The 18,417-nt window shown below is 42.1% G+C and overlaps 1 long non-coding RNA gene across 2 annotated transcripts in view; it reads right to left on the reverse strand.

The window, feature by feature from the left end:
• Window positions 1-13,528, reverse strand: part of LOC135965079 (uncharacterized) — a 51,338-nt gene extending 37,810 nt beyond the window's left edge. For both annotated transcript variants that reach the window (XR_010577934.2, XR_010577935.2), the window contains exons 1-3: window positions 13,329-13,528; window positions 12,391-12,531; window positions 7,773-7,838 (exon numbers count right to left, since the gene is read on the reverse strand). This is a non-coding gene — a long non-coding RNA (uncharacterized lncRNA). The remainder of the gene's footprint in view (window positions 1-7,772; window positions 7,839-12,390; window positions 12,532-13,328) is intronic.
• Window positions 13,529-18,417: the final 4,889 nt, after the last annotated feature.

An 18,417-nucleotide genomic window follows, 5' to 3' on the forward strand; every position in this document is an offset into this window, starting at 1 on the left:
TGAACACAGGTGGCTCAGGCCTGTATACAGTTCCAGCACTTTGGGAAGCTGAGGCAGAGAGATCACTTGAGGCCAGGAGTTTGACACCATCCTCGGCAGCATAGCAAGATCCCATCTCAACAATAAAAAAACAAAGAAATTAGCTGGGCATAGGGGCAAACGTCTGTAGTCCCAGCTATTTGGGAGGCTGAGGTTGGGGGATTGTTTGAGCCCAAGGGTTTCCAGCTGCAGTGAGGCATGATCAAGCCACTGCACTGCAGCCTGAGTGAGAGAGCAAGAGCTTGTCTCTAGGAAAAAAAACAAAAGACATGCAAGTTTTCACCACCTTCTGAGAGTAATCGACTTTCAGGAGGAATAAAGAAGGAAAAAAAAAAGACCACTAAATGGTTGAGGGTGTGTTCCTGGTTAGGCTCAGTTGCTAGCTGAGTAGTATCTGAAAAATTCATTAGTAAAACTACAGCCCTAGGGATGAGTCATGAAGTTAAATGATGAATGTTAAATTCATTAGAAACGCCCATGGTCTTTCTTTACATGAATTCCAGTGAAAAATTCCTAAGTGCCTAAATAGTAAGGGGTCTGAAATGATAGCAGCTCTTTACTAAAGACTAAAAAAGGAAATGGCATCTTCAAGAATCATGAGAGAGTTCCATGCTGAAGAAGCTCTAATTTTGCATTTGCTCAAGTATTGATTTGATTTGGCTAATATGACACTAATCTTAGGTAAAGTGTGCAAACAACTCCATCTCCTCATTAATAAAAACTGAGTAGGTAGTCTAGTATCAATTCTGATTTTTAAGAAGCGAGTTAGAAAAGAATTATGGAATCAATAAGATGTTTGAATAGTTAGTTACAAGCTATTCAAAGGAGAATTCAAAAAACCACACAATATGAGGACATAAAGTATGAAATAAATTTCACTAATATATTTAAAAATAAACTGATTAGACAGGCAACAACTGGGCACAGGTCTCCTCATCTCCAGCAACACAAACCCAGTCACGCAGCTATGGGGTTGAAAAGGCTGCATGGTCAAAAAGGAACTGGTCCGACTTGAGATTTTTTACTTTGCATTTTGAGACAGAGTTTCACTCTGTCACTCTGGCTGGAATGCAGTCCTGCACTCATAGCTAACTGCAGCCTTGATCACCTAGTCTCAGGGGATCCTCCTGCCTCAGTCTCACCATAGCTAGGACTACAAGTGAGCATCACAACTCCCAGCTATTTTTTTTTTTTTTTTTTGGTGGAGAGAGAGACCTTGCTATGTTGCCCAAGCTGGTTTCAAAACTCCCACCCTCAAGAGATCTGCCCACCTCGACAACTGCAGTAACTGATTCTACAGACACACACCACCATGCCTGGATAATTACATGTTATTAATTTTTATTTGTGTAGAGAAATCTTGCTATGTTGCCAAGGGTGGTCTCAAACTCCCGGACTTAAAACAATTCTCCTATCTCTGCCTCCCAAAGTGCTGACACTACAGGCATAAGCCACTGCACCGGCCTGACTTGAGGTTTCTTTAATCTATCATCCCTTATTTCATATAATTGCGAAAGCCAGTACTGTTTTTTATTATTCTTATTATTATTACTTAGTATTTCAACAAGAATCAACCATCTCTCAGGACCGGGCGCGGTGGCTCACACCTATAATCCCAGCACTTTCAGAGGCTGAGGCGGGCGGATCACAAGGTCAGGAATTCAAGACCAGCCTGATCAATATGGTGAAACCCCATCTCTACTAAAAATGCAAAAATTAGCCAGGTGGGCTAGCAGGCGTCTGTACTCCCAGCTACTTGGGAGGCTGAGGCGGGAGAATCGCTTGAACCTGGGAGGCATAGGTTGCAGTAAGCTGAGATCACGCCACTGTACTCCAGCCTGGGCAACAGAAAGAGACTCTGTCTCAAAAAAAAAAAAAAAAAAAAAAAATTCAACCATCTCTCACCATTGCCATGACCCTGGTCAGAAACACGTTATCTCCTGCCTGGATGTTGCCACATTCAGGACTCCTGTTTCTACCCAAATCTCCCCACAATCTTTCTCAACTCAGCAGCCAAGGGATGTTTTTAAATCAGAAGAAAGATCACGTTGCCTCTCTGCTCAGAACCTCCCGCAGTTCCCATCCCAGTCAGAGTAAAAGTCAAAGCCCCAGCAATAGCCTCCCAGGGCTTACACAATCTTTACTGATCTCAGCCCAACAACTCCCTGGCCTCCTCCCCTACTTCTCTTCCCCTTCCACTCCCCCCACCCGGCCCCACTGGTCACTTTCCTGAGCTTCAGACACATCACGGAGTTCCCTTCTAGCAACTTTATCCTGTTGTTTCTGCCTACAATGTTCCTACCTCAGCACCTTGGCCAGCTGCTTCCCCCACTTCAAGTCTTTGCTCAATTTTCACTTAGGGCGACCCTGGCCACTCTATTTAATATTGCCATCTGTACCCATTCCTGCCATGCTCACTCCTTTTTTTTGTTCCCACAAAATCTCGCTGTGTCACTCAGGCTGGTGTGCCATGGCATGATCACAACTGAGACCTCGAACTCATAGGTGAAGCAATCGTCCTGCCTCAGCCTCTCTAATAGCTAAGACTACAGGTGCATGCCACCACACCTGCTAATTTTTAAAAAATATATATATGGCATCACTATGCTACCCAGGCTTGTCTTGAACTCCTGGGCCAAAGCAATCCTCCTGCCTCAGCTTCCTAAATACCTGGAATTATAGGTGTGGGCCACCACCCCTGGGTTCATGTTCATTTCTTCTTGCAGCTGTTACAAACTGCCCTACATTGAGTGCCTTAATACACCACAAATCTACCACCTAACAGTTCTGGGAGCCAGAAGTCCAAAATAGGTCAATTAAGGCTAAAGCCAAGGTGTCAGCAGGACTGCATTCCTTCTGGAGGCTCCAGAGAGGATGTGTTCCCTTGCCTTTCCCAGCTTCTAAAAGCCACCCCCATTCAATTGGCTCATGGCCCCTAACTGCATCTTCAAAGCCAGAAGCGAAGCATATTCAAATCTCCTTCTCTGACCTCTGCTTCCATCATCACATCTCCTCCAATTCTGACTCTCTTACCTCCCTCTTTCTCTTATAAAAACCCTTGTGACTGCTAGACACAGTAGTCGTGGCTCACACCCATAATTCCAACAGTTTAGGAGGTCAAAGCGGGGAAAGGCTTGAGGCCAGGAGTTCAAGACCAACCTGGGAAACATAGCAAGATCCCCAACTAAACAACAAAACCAAAAAGAAATAAGAAAAGAAAAAATTAGCTGGGCATGGTGGTATGCATCCGTATTTTCAGCTACTTGAGAGGCTGAGGTGAAAGGGTCGCTTTAGCCCAGGAGGTCGAGACCAGCCTTGGCAACGTAACAAGATCCCATCTCTACAAAAAAATACAAAAATTAGCTGAGCAAGGATGGTGTGCACCTGTAGTCCCAAATACTTCAAAGGCTGAGGCGGAAGAATTGTTTGAGCCCAGGTGGTTGAGGCTGCAGACAGATATGACTGCATCATTACACTCCAGTATGGGTGAGAGAGAGACACTCTGTCCAAAAAGAAAAAGAAAAGAAATACACATTTGGTTTCTGCCCTTATCCCGGCACAGAGCTTCTAAAGTTCTCATAAACTTCTCGGTGATAAAGGTGATAGGAGCATCTTCTGTTTCAATATTTGGTCTTAGTCCCAGGTTTCTAACACAAGAACCTCTAAGACCTATGGGATCTCCACCATAGTAAGAATGCATTTGATGATGTTACTGAGATGACTGGGTGACTGAAAGCTCCTAGACAGCTTCAGGAGGAGGGCTGGTTGCCAGAAGAGCAAACCATGTGATTAGAGGCTTGGAACTGTCAGCCTCACCTACTGAGCTCCAGAAAGAAACAGTGGCTGAAGATTGACTTAATCACCAACAGTCAACTGATTTCATCAATCATGCCTGCATAATGAAGCCTTCATAAACACCCTAAACAACAGGGTTTGGAGAATGTCTGGGTTGCTGAACACAAAGGGGATACTAAGAGGTAACATGCCCAATAGAGGGCATGGAAGCTCTGTGCCCCTTCCCACATACCCTGCCCTGTGCATCTATTTCCCTTTTTTTTTTTTTTTTTTTTTTTTTTTGAGACAGGGTCTGGCTCTGTCTCCCAGGTTAGAGCGGCACAATCGTGGATCACTGCAACCAGTATGCCTCCCTAGTTCAAGCCATCCTTTCACCTCAACCTCCTGAGTAACTACAAGTGTAGGCACATGTCACCGCACCAGGCTAATTTTAGAAAAAAAAAATTTGTAGAGATGGGGTTTCACAGTGTTGCCCAGCCTGGTCTTAAATTCTTGAGCTTAAGCGATGCTCCTGCTTCGGTCTCCCAAAGTGCTGAGAATACAGGCAGAAGCCCAGCATGTGTACATCTCTTTCATTGGCTGTTTCTGAAATATATCCTTTACAATGAACCAGTAATAGAAAGTAAATTGGTGAGATCCAGTGGCTCACGCCCATAATCCTAGCACTTTGGGAGGTTGAGATGGGAGGATCATGTGAGCCCAGAAATTTGGGACCAGCCTGGGCAACATAACAAGACGCCATCTCTACAAAACATAAAAGAACATAGCCAGATATGGTGGTGCAGGCCTGTACTCTCATTGGGAGGCTGGGGCAGGAGGATCACGAGTCCAGGAGTTCAAGGCTACAATGAGCTTTGATCACACGGCTGAATTGCAGCCTGGCAACACAGTAAGACCCTGTATCTCAGAAAAAAAAGAAAATAACCTGTTTTTCTGAGTTCTGCAAGCTGTTCTAGCAAATGATTCAACCGAAGAAGGGGGCCATGAGATCCTGGTTTCTAATTGATTGGTCAAAAGTACATCTAACAACCTACGACTTGCAATTGGCATGTGAAGTGAAGGTAGTCTTGTGGGACTGAGCCTCTATCCTGAAGGGTCAGCACTAACTCCAGGTAGTGTCAGAATGCAATTGGGGGATACCCAGTTGGTATCCAGATTGTCCGAAAACTGGTGTAGAATCTCCACATGCACATTTGGTTTGAAGTGTTTGACCACAGCTACTATTCAAGAGAAAGAACTACTCATTATTAAAAAAAAAAAAAACATAAAATTATGTTCTACAAAAAACAAATCAACCTTATCTACAGCCCAGTCCTACTCAAATATGGAATGTTAGAACAAAAAGTCTCATCATGGACTCGAGAGCTGACATCAGGAATGTCACAGCCATCCTGCTCTCTGAGAACTCATCTTCAACAGGCAGGGGGGACACTGCAACTTGGGCCATGATCCCTGCGCAAGTAGTAAAAAAATGAGTAGTAGAAATCCAGGGTCCTAAACCCATATCCAGAGCGGTAAGAGTTTTTCACCGGCTGGCTAATTTACAGTGGTCTTGCATCAGAGGAAAAATAAGGCTCAGAAACTAGGTATTCAAGTTACCCAAAACTCTCATCAGATACAGAATCCATCTGCTAACTTTCTATCTAGTATTAATTCCATAAAATTAGAAAAATATCACTCCAAAAATAAATCCATATGGCACCTAGCATCAATGCATTTCTCCCAAGTAAAAGAGGAGGCAAGGTGCTTTACAACTCAGTGATGGGCTACCACAACACAGGACAGTGGTACAAAGCTCCCTTTCTCCCCCGCATAACCCAACACAGAAAAGAGTGGGTGCAGTGGAATGAGGCTGGGTGAAGAGAAGTTCCTCTTCTTACTGAGAAAATAGATCACAGGGCATCAAGTAACATGTAAAAGTCTTTACAACAAGGCATTTTTTTAAAAAACATTTTCTAATATTTTGGTATCAGGAAAACCCTCAGATGAATTTCAAACACTATAAAAATGCAATACATAAACAGAAAATATTAACTGTTAACAATAATAGAGATAAATTGGAACCTTTATGGATTGCTTTTTGGAATGTAAAATGTTACAGCCCACTGTGGAAAACGGTTTGGTAGTTAACATATTAAGCATAGAATTACATGATCCAACAACACCCTTTAAGCTCTATACCCAAAAGAACTAAGAGCAGGGACTCAAACAGGTATTTGTACACCCGTTTAACAGCAGCATTATTCACAGTGGTCAAAAGGTAGAACCAGCCCTATGCCCATCGGTAGGTGAATAAAGAAAATGTAATATACACATACGCAGAATATTATTCAGGCATTTAAAAAAAAAAAACTCACCAGGTTCAGCAGCTTACACCTGTAATCCTAGCACTTTGGGAGGTCAAGGCGGGCTGGTCGCTTAAGCACAGAATTTTGAGACCAGCCTGGGCAACACGGCAAGACCTCACTTCTACAAATAAAATTTTTTTCTTAAAAAAGGAAATTCTGATAGTGTTACGAGCCTTGACAGCATTATGCTAAGTGAAATAAGCCAGACACAAAAGGACAAATATTGTACAAGTCCACTTATATAAGGTATTTAGAATAAACAAATTCATAAACAGAAAATAGAATAGTAATTGCCAGGGGCCAGGAGGAGGGTTCAATGGGGAGCTATTGCTTATGGGGTACAGAGCTGCAGTTTAGAATGGTGACAAAGCTCTGGAGATGGAGAGTGGTGATGGCTAACAACACGGATGTGCTTAAAACACCAGGGACCTGTGTGCCCTTAAAAATGGTCAAGTGTTATTTTGTATTATGTATATTTTATCAAAAAATAAAAATAAAACACCAAAACAGTACACCACATAAGGACATACTAAGATGACAAAATCTAAAGCAACTTTTTAAAACCCAGATAGTTTTTCTGTAAACAGCATACGAATTAAATGCTTATTAAAAATTTGCCCCTTTAATTTAGTTGAATTAATTCTACTTTCAGAGATTAAATAATTAAATACACTTAATTGGAAGCATAACTGAAAAGCTAAACACTGAATGCAGGAAGAGGAACTGTAAAAACACATCTATGTACATAAACTAATTTACTGACAACACTCGAGTATCCCTTAACTAAAGCCCCAGTATTACAGAGAAGATGGACAAGCACTTGAAAAGCTGTCAGCAGGAAACTGTTATACCTAAAAATGTCAATAAATCTGCATTAAAGAGAATGTTCTATTTTTCTATTATTAAAGGTTGTCACCTAGCGTTACCATCTGTTACCATGTGCACTGACTACTAGGCCAGATTTAGACATCAACAAGTAATGAAGCATACATACTTAGGAAGTTACAATTTATAATAAAAACTATGATCAGAAAAATAGTATTTGCATCATGAAGACCTTCAGTTACCACTTAGTTTTCATCCTCATAGGCTTTACTGATCAATATAGTAAAGAGGTATATTAACTCTTATAACTTAAAACAACTTGTTGCCTAGGAAAGCATACCAAAAAGAATCATCTTTTATTTCCAAGACAGGTGTTTTAAGAATAATATAATCTGTAAAAGAGAATAGACATACAACAGGCCAGGCATGGTGGCTCACGCCTGTAATCCCAGCACTTTGTGAGGCCAAGGCAGGCGAAATCACAAGGTCAGGAGATCGAGACCATCCTGGCCAACATGGTGAAACCCTGTCTCTACTAAAAATACAAAAATTAGCTGGGTGTGGTGGTGCGTGCCTGTAATCCCAGCTACTCAGGAGGCTGAGGCAGAAGAATCCCTTGAACCAGGGAGTCGGAGGTTGCAGTGAGCTGAGTTCATGCCACTGCACTCCAGCCTGGTGATGGAACAAGACTCCATTTCGAGGAAAAAAATAAAAAATAAAAATACAACAAATACAGTAACACATAAAATCTCTTTTTCTTTTAACCTTCTGCTGGTCCTTCAGTTGCTGCTGGTACTGTTCCATCATTGCCTTCTGAAGAATGATGGCTTCCTAAAAACAAAATAAACATATAATAAACCAATAAAAACTCACAGTGAAAGACAAAAGAGAATCTAGATAACAATGCAATCATTTTTAAGATATAATAAACATGAAAAATGATTTTTTAACTCAATGGAAAAAATACTTTCTAATTCAGAAAAAATTATAACACTTCTATTTGGAAGCTAAAAAATATTATTTTAGAATACAAATACAGAGTAGACCAAAGTAGGTTTGTGGATTTAACATTAGTTACTGTAACTGTATGATAAAATTACTGGATATTGCAACCTGAAGAAGCACAATTATGCTTCAAGTACCATGCTCATCTGTCTCACTCACACATACACACACACACACACACCCCGAAGTGTGAATGCTTGCTTTGCTCAGACACTTAATTAACTTTCTATAAATAAGTTCAGGGTTTGCTGTAGAATGCTTCCTGCTTTCCATTTTCACTATGGTGAAAGCTATGGAAACTCGATCCCCATAATTTAATCAAAGTTGTACTTAAAGTAACTCATAAGTAGAAATTTAAGATCCTATCTTCAGTATCAAGAAAACATTTTAATCCGGGTAATATAATCTGCTTGCTTCTAAAAACTGGGACATAAAGCAATAGATCAGTTAGGCAGTCACATGGTAAACAGGTTTATCCTACTGGAGCAGAAGTTTATTCACAAATAGGAAAGAAAGAATCTAAGATTATCAGAGCTCCAGTAAGGATTAAGACCACAAGTTGCCCCTAGTATACATCCACTGTCCTTAAAGATCTGAGCTACTAACATGGAAAAGATTGAAAAACACTGCCTTCAAGTATAAATAAAAATGTATTACATTTCGGAAGAATACATTGCTTAGGGGGAAGGAAAGCAGATGCTCATCTATTTTGTCCTATCTATTGATAAATAAAGTCAGAAGCTGTACTAAAACTAAAATAAAAGTTATACATACATTTTCTCTTAATTTTTAAAGAGTAATGATTAGTCTGAAAAACTCATTTGGTGGTTACTGTTCTTGAATTAAAAGTGCCATACTGAGGTGAAATCTTTTTGGTTTTCAATACCTAGCTTTATTATGTCACAATTATCTTGGGATTCTTTTCAACTTACTGCATATTGTGAAAACTCACCTGAATTCAAAACTCTAGGTAAATCTACAAACATCTGTGAATCCATCTTTAATTAACTTCTAAAACACACTTTCTCTGCACACATTTCCTTTCTCTTTTTTTAACTTTAATATTTGGATTTAGGAAGCATTAAGTTCTTTGACTGTAAAGTCAAAGAAAAAAGAGATATGAGGTCAAAGGAATGATAGATAATAAAGAAGAGGCCGGTAATTAAAAAGTAAAATTTCAGTAAAGAATGACAGTTAAGATCGTTGTTCATGTTACTACCTGAACACCAAGGGTTTGGTCCAGGTCCTGCTGCTCACCAGACAGTAACTAGTCATTGAGGTGACAAGTATTACCAAGCAAGAAAGCTTTAACCTGGTGCTGCAGCCCAGGAGATAGGGGCTCAGTCTCAAATTTATCTCCCTGACTGACTAAAACTAGGGTCAGGAAAGAAATGTAATAATGTGTAAGAGAACAGAAATTAGAGAGGGGCAGGAGGCATCTGGTGCTGAGATCTGATATTTTTCAGTTATTTGATACTGAAGGTCTTTTTTTGAGGAGAGAACTCAGATAAAACAGATACAAGTTTCAAGGTTTAACAGCAGGGTCAACTCTTACGTTGATCCAAACAAAACCCTATCCATGGGACAACTGGGCCGGTGTCAATGTAAGCAATAATTCTATAGGTCCTTTTTGTTTAAAATCTGAACAATTAAATTTATATTATATGCTAAACATAAGGAAAATACATCTTATATACTCAAGGCCAGAAGAGATAGAAGTAAAACCTACTACTAACAGCCTATGAGTGTCAAGTTTGGGAACACTACAAAAAATTACAAAAAAGTAATAAATGCATAAAAGTTACAAATTAACAAGTGCTATTTCAGAATTCTTCTAAATACTAAGTACATGAACTTATTAATATTTGCATTACTAACCACACAATAAGAACCCGACTTCTGACTATTCTGAGATAAGGTATAAATGTGTACCTTTACCTTAAATGGGAAAGTGTGTCTTGTATCCACTTTGAGATTAGTGAAAGGGAAAACTGATTTGAAAAATGTTTGCTTGTCAAGTTCATTTATATGTTAAGAAAAGGTCAATACAATTTTTCCTTTTCAATGTAGAAAAGTAATACATAATACTATAGTTATAAATACTAAAACACAGTCTGTGGAATACAAGAAAACATTAAATACAAACACTACGTAGGAAAATGGAGGTAAAAAGATGATACCTTGCAAAGACTTCAGCAGAAGATTTTTATCAACGTCATCGCTTTCAAAAGGGCATGTTTTAGGATACAAAGATAATACTTCAACAGTAACCCTCCCTCCCCAGGCTAGAGGCAGTGACTTATGCCTGCAATTGGGAGCCAGCACTTTGGGAGGCCAAGACAGGCAGATCACTTGAAGTCTGGAGTTCGAGACAGACCTGGCCAACAGAGTGATACCCCATCTCTACCAAAAAATACAAAAATTAGCTAGGTGTAGTGGCATGCACTTATGTAGTCTCAGCTACTCGGAAGGCTGAGGCAAAAGAATCCCTTCAACCTGAAAGGCGGAGGTTGCAGTAAGCCCAGATTGCACCACTGCACTCCAGCTTGGGCGACAGAGTGAGAATCTGTTTAAAAAAAAAAAAAAAAAAAAAAAGTCATGTTTACATAGAGTTAGGCTGCACAGCTCACTCTCTTAACCATCCTGTAATTCTGCCCACTCTATGCTATGCTCAGTCACTGACGCACTTGTTTGGTAGCTCCCTTAGAGCTTAGAACCTAGGTTTTATGTCCTGCTCTACAGCTATATAATTTAACAATTTTCCTCTTGAGTTTGTTGGATTCTAACCCTATATATAACAAATCTTATTAATAGTACTGAATCTTAAAGGAGGCTGTGATGTCTTTAGTCCCTAGAAATATTAAACAACCTATAAACAAACGACCATATGAGAGTAAACAATCCAAATTTCTACATGCTTTAAAACACTGAGGCAATGTACTGAGAAACACACCTAAGAAACTGCAACCAATCTACTCTGGACAAAAATTTAGACACTGTCTCTTCAAAATAAGCTATCTGGTGGTACTTATGCATATTCTTACATATAGCAACAGTATTTTACATGCCATAATCTTAAAAATAATTTTAAAAGTGTCAAAATTATAAGCCTTAATCCATCTCTGTGGGCTTGAAAAATGATACAATATACATTTGTTTCTTTAAAGTATTCAATAAAATGCATAAACTTCTAGAGCAATCACTGAAAAAAGGGTTCATACTAAAGGTTGTAATACTAGGAAAGAGGGCTCAGTACTGCAGGTTCTTAAAGGCAAAAGTTAATAAAGCCTTGCTTTTGGTTGTGAATCCTGGCCTTAAAACATTATTCACATGATCTCCCCTTCCTTTTCCTATTGTAAAGATGTGGTGACAAACCAGGTTTGCTCATGCAGATAATAATCTTGAAAACAGTGGCAGAGAAATAACATGAAGGAAATATAGTTTACTTAATGACCTCCTAAATTGGAACTTATTACCCCATGCCTCTTGCATATCTCCAGACTAATATAAAAGAGGTATGAAATGGCTGTTTCCTACCAGTATTTTATTTGATGCTTCATTTTTTTTTTAATTACTTGTATAACTACCTACAATGCGTTAACAGGAACAGGAAAGCATAGCTATTCAAGTAACTAAATAATTATATAAATCTCTAAGACATAGTAATGGACCAATTATTTTTAAAGTACAACACACTGACAAGTAGTTTATTGTTAACTCAGTTTTGGTTTGGGAAAAAGCAAACAAAAGCAGGAGGAGGTGAAGGAGAAACAAGAATAGAAACAAGAAATAGAACCAGCAGCATAAGCAAGTAAAGAGGAACGAGATGATGATGATGAGAATAAAACAGACTGGAAGAAAGGAAAAAGAACAGGTGAGGGAACCAGAAGGCCTATTATGATACCTTTTTTCCCCTCCTTGATTCATGAAAACTGAAAAAGTTCAAGACTTTTTTACAACAACAACAAAAAAAAACAAGCAAAAAGATACACAATCACCCCCTAAATTTTGTTAAGACTGAGATAATGCTCCATTCACGTCTGGCTCAGGTGCCAGCAGAAGGAAGGGACCCTCCAGATTCTACAGAAGAAGGGGGAGGACTCCTCCTTGCCCTGACGGCACCTCCACTGCTACCACCGAGGCCCACGGCACAGCACCCACAGCTTCCTACCCATGCCAGGCCAGGTGGCTCCGCAGCGCTCCTACTCCCACTTCCCAGGACCCCAGACTTGCGGCTGCTGCCACCACTAGGGCCAATGCCAATACAACCACCGTTGCTGTCGCCCTCGATGCACTGGCGCTCCATACAAGGCTCTTACCACCTGGCCACAGCCACAGCCCTGCCCCCCAACCTGGCCACAGACGGCGGCCCTCCTACCTACTCCTCCAAAGCACCAGCCACCGCAGCGAAGCCAGCCGCCACGTCCCAGGCTCCAGGCTCCAGCCTTCACTTTCCAGCGTGTGGCAGGTTGTTCCTCCTTCTGGCACGGAGCAGCTGAGCCAACAAAGTCAGAAAAGCCTAGAACATGATGCAGGGAGTGGTAACGTTAGAGCCTAACCTCGTCATAGTGGCCACTGGGTGGCAGTGACAGGTTTCAGTTAACTGGAGACTCCACAGTGGCCTGCTCCCCATCCACAGGAGCCGTTGGGCCCACCGGGGCTGCGGCTCCTCGGCGAGCAAGAACAGCAAAACTCACACCCAGCCACCACCACCCCGCCTGCCCTGTCCCCCCCTCCCCGCGCCCCCCGCCCAATCCGAGTGCCAGTTTCCGTTCCTAACGCCTCCACCCACAGGGCCCTGTCCCCCCATGACGCCTGCTACTCCGTGTCCAGGGATCCCAGATTGTCTCAACACAGAGCAAGAGGACGCAGACCCAGGAACCATGACGGGTGTCGGGGCCCTGCCATGCTCATGATTCCCATGGAAACGCTGTGCCCCCACCGGGCTAAATCCACGAGCAGTAGGAGGTCTCCCTCTAGATTCTGGAGCCTGGCTCCTTCCTTGGAGGCCACCGCTGTGGCGGCCACCTTTGCCACCACCAGCAGTGTAGCCCTCGATAGTGTCCCGAACACCCCCACACTCCCAGGAAGTGTAACCACCGATAGCGCCCCCAATCCGTCCTCACCTCGAGCACCCAATAGCGACCCCAAACCGCCCCCATACCGGAAGAAATGACGCCTAGAACAGCGCCCCAACCCGCCCTCCGTCCCCGAGCACCACAGCCCTGGATAGCACCCCAACCCCCTCCCAGCTGCAGGCAGTGATGCCCGGAATAGCACTCCCACGCAGTGGGCAGTACAGTTGAGGATACGCACCTACCGTGGCCGCCTTTCTACCACTCCGGCAGCTGTGCCGTCTCTGTTGCAGCCACCAGCCTCAGCGAGGCGAGCCACTGTGCCACAGGCTCCGGCCTCCAGCTTGCGTCAGCGGAAACCACCTTCTCCTCCCGCTATAGCACCGTACCGAGCCAGCTGCTAGTCCGCCATCTTACTGCTCCGGCTGCACTTCAGTCTCTGTTGTCGCCACCAATGTTCTGATTGGATGAAAGAAAACCTCTAGGCTTATTCTGATTGGGCTTTCCTATCATGTTCTGATTGGTTAGCCTAAGGCTTGCTCTCATCCAATCAGAACATGTAGTCCAGGAACCTTGGTATATAAAGCCTGCTAAGCGGGAGTCAGCCCGTTCCAGGCTCTTTTGCTTCTGTGTGTTCTGCTGGTGTGTGCCCAGCTTAGAAGTGGGGAAGGGGCTGGGCATGGTGACTCATGCCTGTAATCCCAGCACTTTGGGAGGCCGAGGCCGGTGGATCACGAGGTCAAGTTTAAGACCAGCCTGGCCAAGATGGTGAAACCCCCGTCTCTGCTAAACATACAAAAATTAGCCGGGAGTGGTGCTCCTGTAGTCCCAGCTACTTGGGAGGCTGAAGCAGGAGAATCGCTTAAACCCAGGAGGCGGAGGTTGTAGTGAGCCAAGATCGCGCCACTGCAGTCTAGCCCAGGTAACAGAGCAAGAATCCATCTTGGAGGAAAAAAAAAAAAAAAAAAGGAAGGGGGAAAGAAAGAGCCACCTGCTGCATGCTGGAGGCTGTAGCCTACAGCTGCACAGCTGGGCTCACTGCAGTGAGTGGCAGTGATGCAGCATGGCAGGAGCAGTAGGATCTGGATGATTTCCAGCTTCATCCATGTCTCTGCAAAGGACATGAACTCATTCTTTTTTATGGCTGCATAGTAGTCCATGGTGTATATGTGCCACATTTTCTTTATACACCAAGCAATAAGATTTATCATCTGGGAGGCCAGGTGCAGTGGCTCACGCCTGTAATCCCAGCACTTTGGGAAGCCAAGGCAGGCAGAACATGAGGTCAGGAGCTCGAGACCAGCCTTACCAACACGCTGAAACCCCATCTCTACTAAAAATACAAAAAAAAAAATTAGCCAGGAGTGGTGGCGCGTGCCTGTATTCCCAGCTACTCAGGAGGCTGAGGCAGGAGAATCACTTGAACCCAGTAGGTGGAGATTGCAGTAACCTGAGAATGAGCCACTGCACTCCAGCCTGGGAGACAGAGGGAGACTCCCATCACATAAATTAATTAATTAATTAATTAATTAAATTTATCATCTGGGGTATCAGGCGAGAGGACTAGCTAGGTTGGGTACATGGAATTAGAATTCCTGAATGAAGAAATTCAAAATTAAAGTTAAGAATATTATTGGTCTATATAGCATTTACAGAAAGGCCAAAGAGACAATATTCCAGACTATAGAGGTTAGAGAAAATCAAGTTATCTATCTTAAGAGCACATTTTGTATTTTGTTTTTTTTTTGAGACAGAGTCTTGCTCTGTCACCCAGACTGGAGTGCAGTGGCGTGATCTAGGCTCACTGCAAGCTCCACCTCCCGGGTTCATGCCATTCTCCTGCCTCAGCCTCCTGAGTAGCTGGGACCACATGTGCCCGCCACCTTGCTCGGCTAATTTTTTGTATTTTTAGTAGAGAAGGGTTTCACTGTGTTAGCCAGGATGGTCTCGATCTCCTGACCTTGTGATCTACCCGCCTCAGCCTCCCAAAGTGCTGGGATTACAGGCGTGAGCCACCGCGCCAAGCCCAGCCTCCTTTTCTTTCAATTTTGGCATAACACAGAACTCAGCAAAACTTTGACAGTAAATACTATTTACAATATTATTGTCTTCTCTATCTACTTGTTTATTTACTGAGAAAAAAATGTCAGCGTAATCACAGAAGCAACCTAATGAATAAACTACACCTTGATTATAAGAAAGAATGAAAATTGATTCATCCTTCTTGAATACAGAGTTTTAAAAATTCTTAAGTGAACTATGGCTTATTGAGTACATCACAATACTTTTCTGTTACAAAAACAAAGACAAATGACTGCTTTGGGGTTATTTCCCCAAATAGCTTCCATGGGTTTCTCCATCTGGTACATTGCAAAACTTCTTTTAACACCTAAGCCCTCAGGAGAATTTCACAGCCACTTTGTAAATCCTGGAAGTTCAGGAAACTGCCAACACATGCTGACCATGCTAAGTCCCAGTCTCCTTGGAAAGGAGTCTTGATAGTAGTGGACTCTCCCTTGAGGAAGTCTCACATGGCAGAAAACCAAGCGACTGTAACACAGGGTCTAGTTGTGCAGTGATCTGCCTCGCTCACTGTCCCTGGGGTTCATTTTCCTCAGCTGGGCACACACAGAATTATGGCTTTCTTTGAACAGAGTTCTTTTGTATCATACATACCTATGTTAGAGCCATTTGACTCCCTTCATTGTTGGTGGTCTCCAAGCATAAGAAGAATATTATAGGTCAGGCATGGTGGCTCATGTCTGCAACCCCAGCTCTTTGGGAGGCCAAGGAGGAAGGATCACCTGAGGCCACGAGTTCGAGACCAGCCTGGACAACACAGAGAGACCGCATCTCTACAAAAATTTTTAAAAATTAGTTGTACATGGTGGTGCATGCATGTAGTCCAAGCTACTTGGGAGACCGAGGCAGGAGGATCACCTGAGCCTGGGAGGTTGAGGCTGCAGTGAGCTATGATCACACCACTGCACTCCAGTCTGGGCAAGACAGTGAGCTCCTATCTCAAAACAACAACAGCCACAACAACAAAAACATAAAAAGAATATATAAATGGGAGAATGTGTTCTTAGAACTCACCCACTCGAAACTCGAGGACATCAAATTGACAGTCTTGGTGACTTTCTAAGTAAAAAAATCTTCAAAATGATTATAAATAGATGATTTTTCCTGATTTGGATTGCTGAGAGTTCATTCACAGTTTAGGTTTGTCGAGTAATTCCTGACTCCATCATAGCCAGGAGAAGTAAAGTTTCCTTCAGAAGTGTTTGGAAGAGACCCACCACACACTAAGAAAACAGAAGGCAACAGAGAAAGTGGTAGTAAGATTCAGGCCACAACAGAAGAGATAAACAATACAGGAATAGTAACTAAAACATCAACATTACTGCTTTGATTTGTTTTTCTAGATGCAGTCAGGATTATGATTATGGGTAAAAGGCATGCAAGTTATGGAAGTTTCTGCAAGTTTATAAAGGAAAAATGTGCAAAAATCAGTTCTCTATCTTCCTGTTGGTGTAGATTAGGTGGCTGGGGTTTGGCTCTGTATCAATAAGTTAAAATATTGAGGGCTACTGTTCATTAATATTTAATTTAGAGGAATACCCAAATATAATGGTGGCAGGTCCTAATGGCTTGATTAGCAATTCTCCACTTGATCTAATAATTTAATTTAAATCAAACAGATAATAGGACATTGACCTACCAATGAATTTGCCCCCTTTTAATAAAGTAATAGATGCTTCTTGTACCAATGAAATAATTTAGTGGTTTTTTTTTTTAATATTCACTTCCACTTCTAAATTTTAAAACCCTTAGGTAATAGCACCAATCCAGGAAATAGGAGGATATTTATAATTAGAGACCATATCTTGCTTAATTTTGAAATATTCTATATCAAATCAAACCTCCCATTTATTTTCACTGGAAATACGTGTGTGAATAGATGACTAGAAACAATAAAGCCTGTTCTGTCCCCAGCAAAATTAATTACTCTCCGAGACTAAGCTACCTTCTAGGAGGTAGATGCTCTCTTTCCGCACCAAATAATTGACCAAGGACTATGGGACAGGTCACCAATCTTCATGGTAACACGACTGAAACTGTGCTAGAAGTTCATCTAATGGCATTAAAGTTTTAAATTCACCACAGCAGTTTCTTCCTGAAACCAGAAAGCTTTTTTCTGTCTGCAGTAAGTTTTTGATCTGCTTATATGTGTTTGTCTTATGTCAAATATTTCAAGTGAACTTTGATCACTAAAGGGAAAATGGATGGCTCTGCTGCCATTGGCAGTAGCTGGGGGGCATCTGCAATGCACCTGATCAAAATGAGGTACATTTACAACATCCCACATTATCTGCATCTTCACTGGAGGTATAAGAAGCAGTGAAGCCTCCATATGGCCTGGATCCATCCATGTGAAAAAAAAATGACTTTCATTGTGTTTCCTGAAGATTTAATCTCACTGCTTACATTCACACTACTACACAGTTTCTCTAGCTGGGGTGAGTTACTTCTAATGCCATTGAATACCTTTGGGAAAGAGTTTAACCTTTAGACACACAATCCATCTTACTGCATATTTCCTAGGAGGTGATATTCCCAGCCCAGACCCACTTCCTTCTATGGGAACCCTGCCCTAAAATGAATGATCTAACAATGCAGGTTTCTATCCCAGTGCCACAAGCCACTATGTTACCCTGAACACATTTTGTGACCTCAGGATGATTTCACTAGAGTGAAAGTATTGCAGTAATGCCTTCCTGCCATGGGGTGATAGATTAAAAGCTGCTGTACACTTTGGAACTAGAAGCCGAGCTCCCAATGTAAAGGAAGATAAGCCATCATGCTTACAATGTGGTGTGCAGAGCTCACTGATGGGCAGTTTTTCTTAACAATGCATCAGGACTTTTGTTATTTGGAAAGGAAGCTTAAATGTTAGTTTCTGATGATTCGATGTATATAATGAAGCAGATATTTTTATATATTTTAATTTTTGTTTATTTTTTGAGATGCGGTTTTGCTCTTGTTGCCCAGGCTGGAGTGCAATGGCATGATCTCGGCTCAGCTCGCTGCAACCTCTGCCTCCCAGGTTCAAGCGATTCTCCTGCCTCACCCTCCCAAGTAGCTGGGATTACAGGCATGCACCACTGTGCCCAGCTAATTTTGTATTTTTAGTAGAGACGGGGTTTCACCATGTTGGTCAGGCTGGTCTCGAACTCCTGACCTCAGGTGATCCACCTGATTCGGCCTCCCAAAGTGCTTGGATTACAGGTATGAGCCACCATGCCCGGCAAGCAGATATTTTTTAATAC

This window comes from Macaca fascicularis, chromosome 9 (genome assembly GCF_037993035.2).
Source record: "Macaca fascicularis isolate 582-1 chromosome 9, T2T-MFA8v1.1".
Classification (NCBI taxonomy): domain Eukaryota; kingdom Metazoa; phylum Chordata; class Mammalia; order Primates; family Cercopithecidae; genus Macaca; species Macaca fascicularis.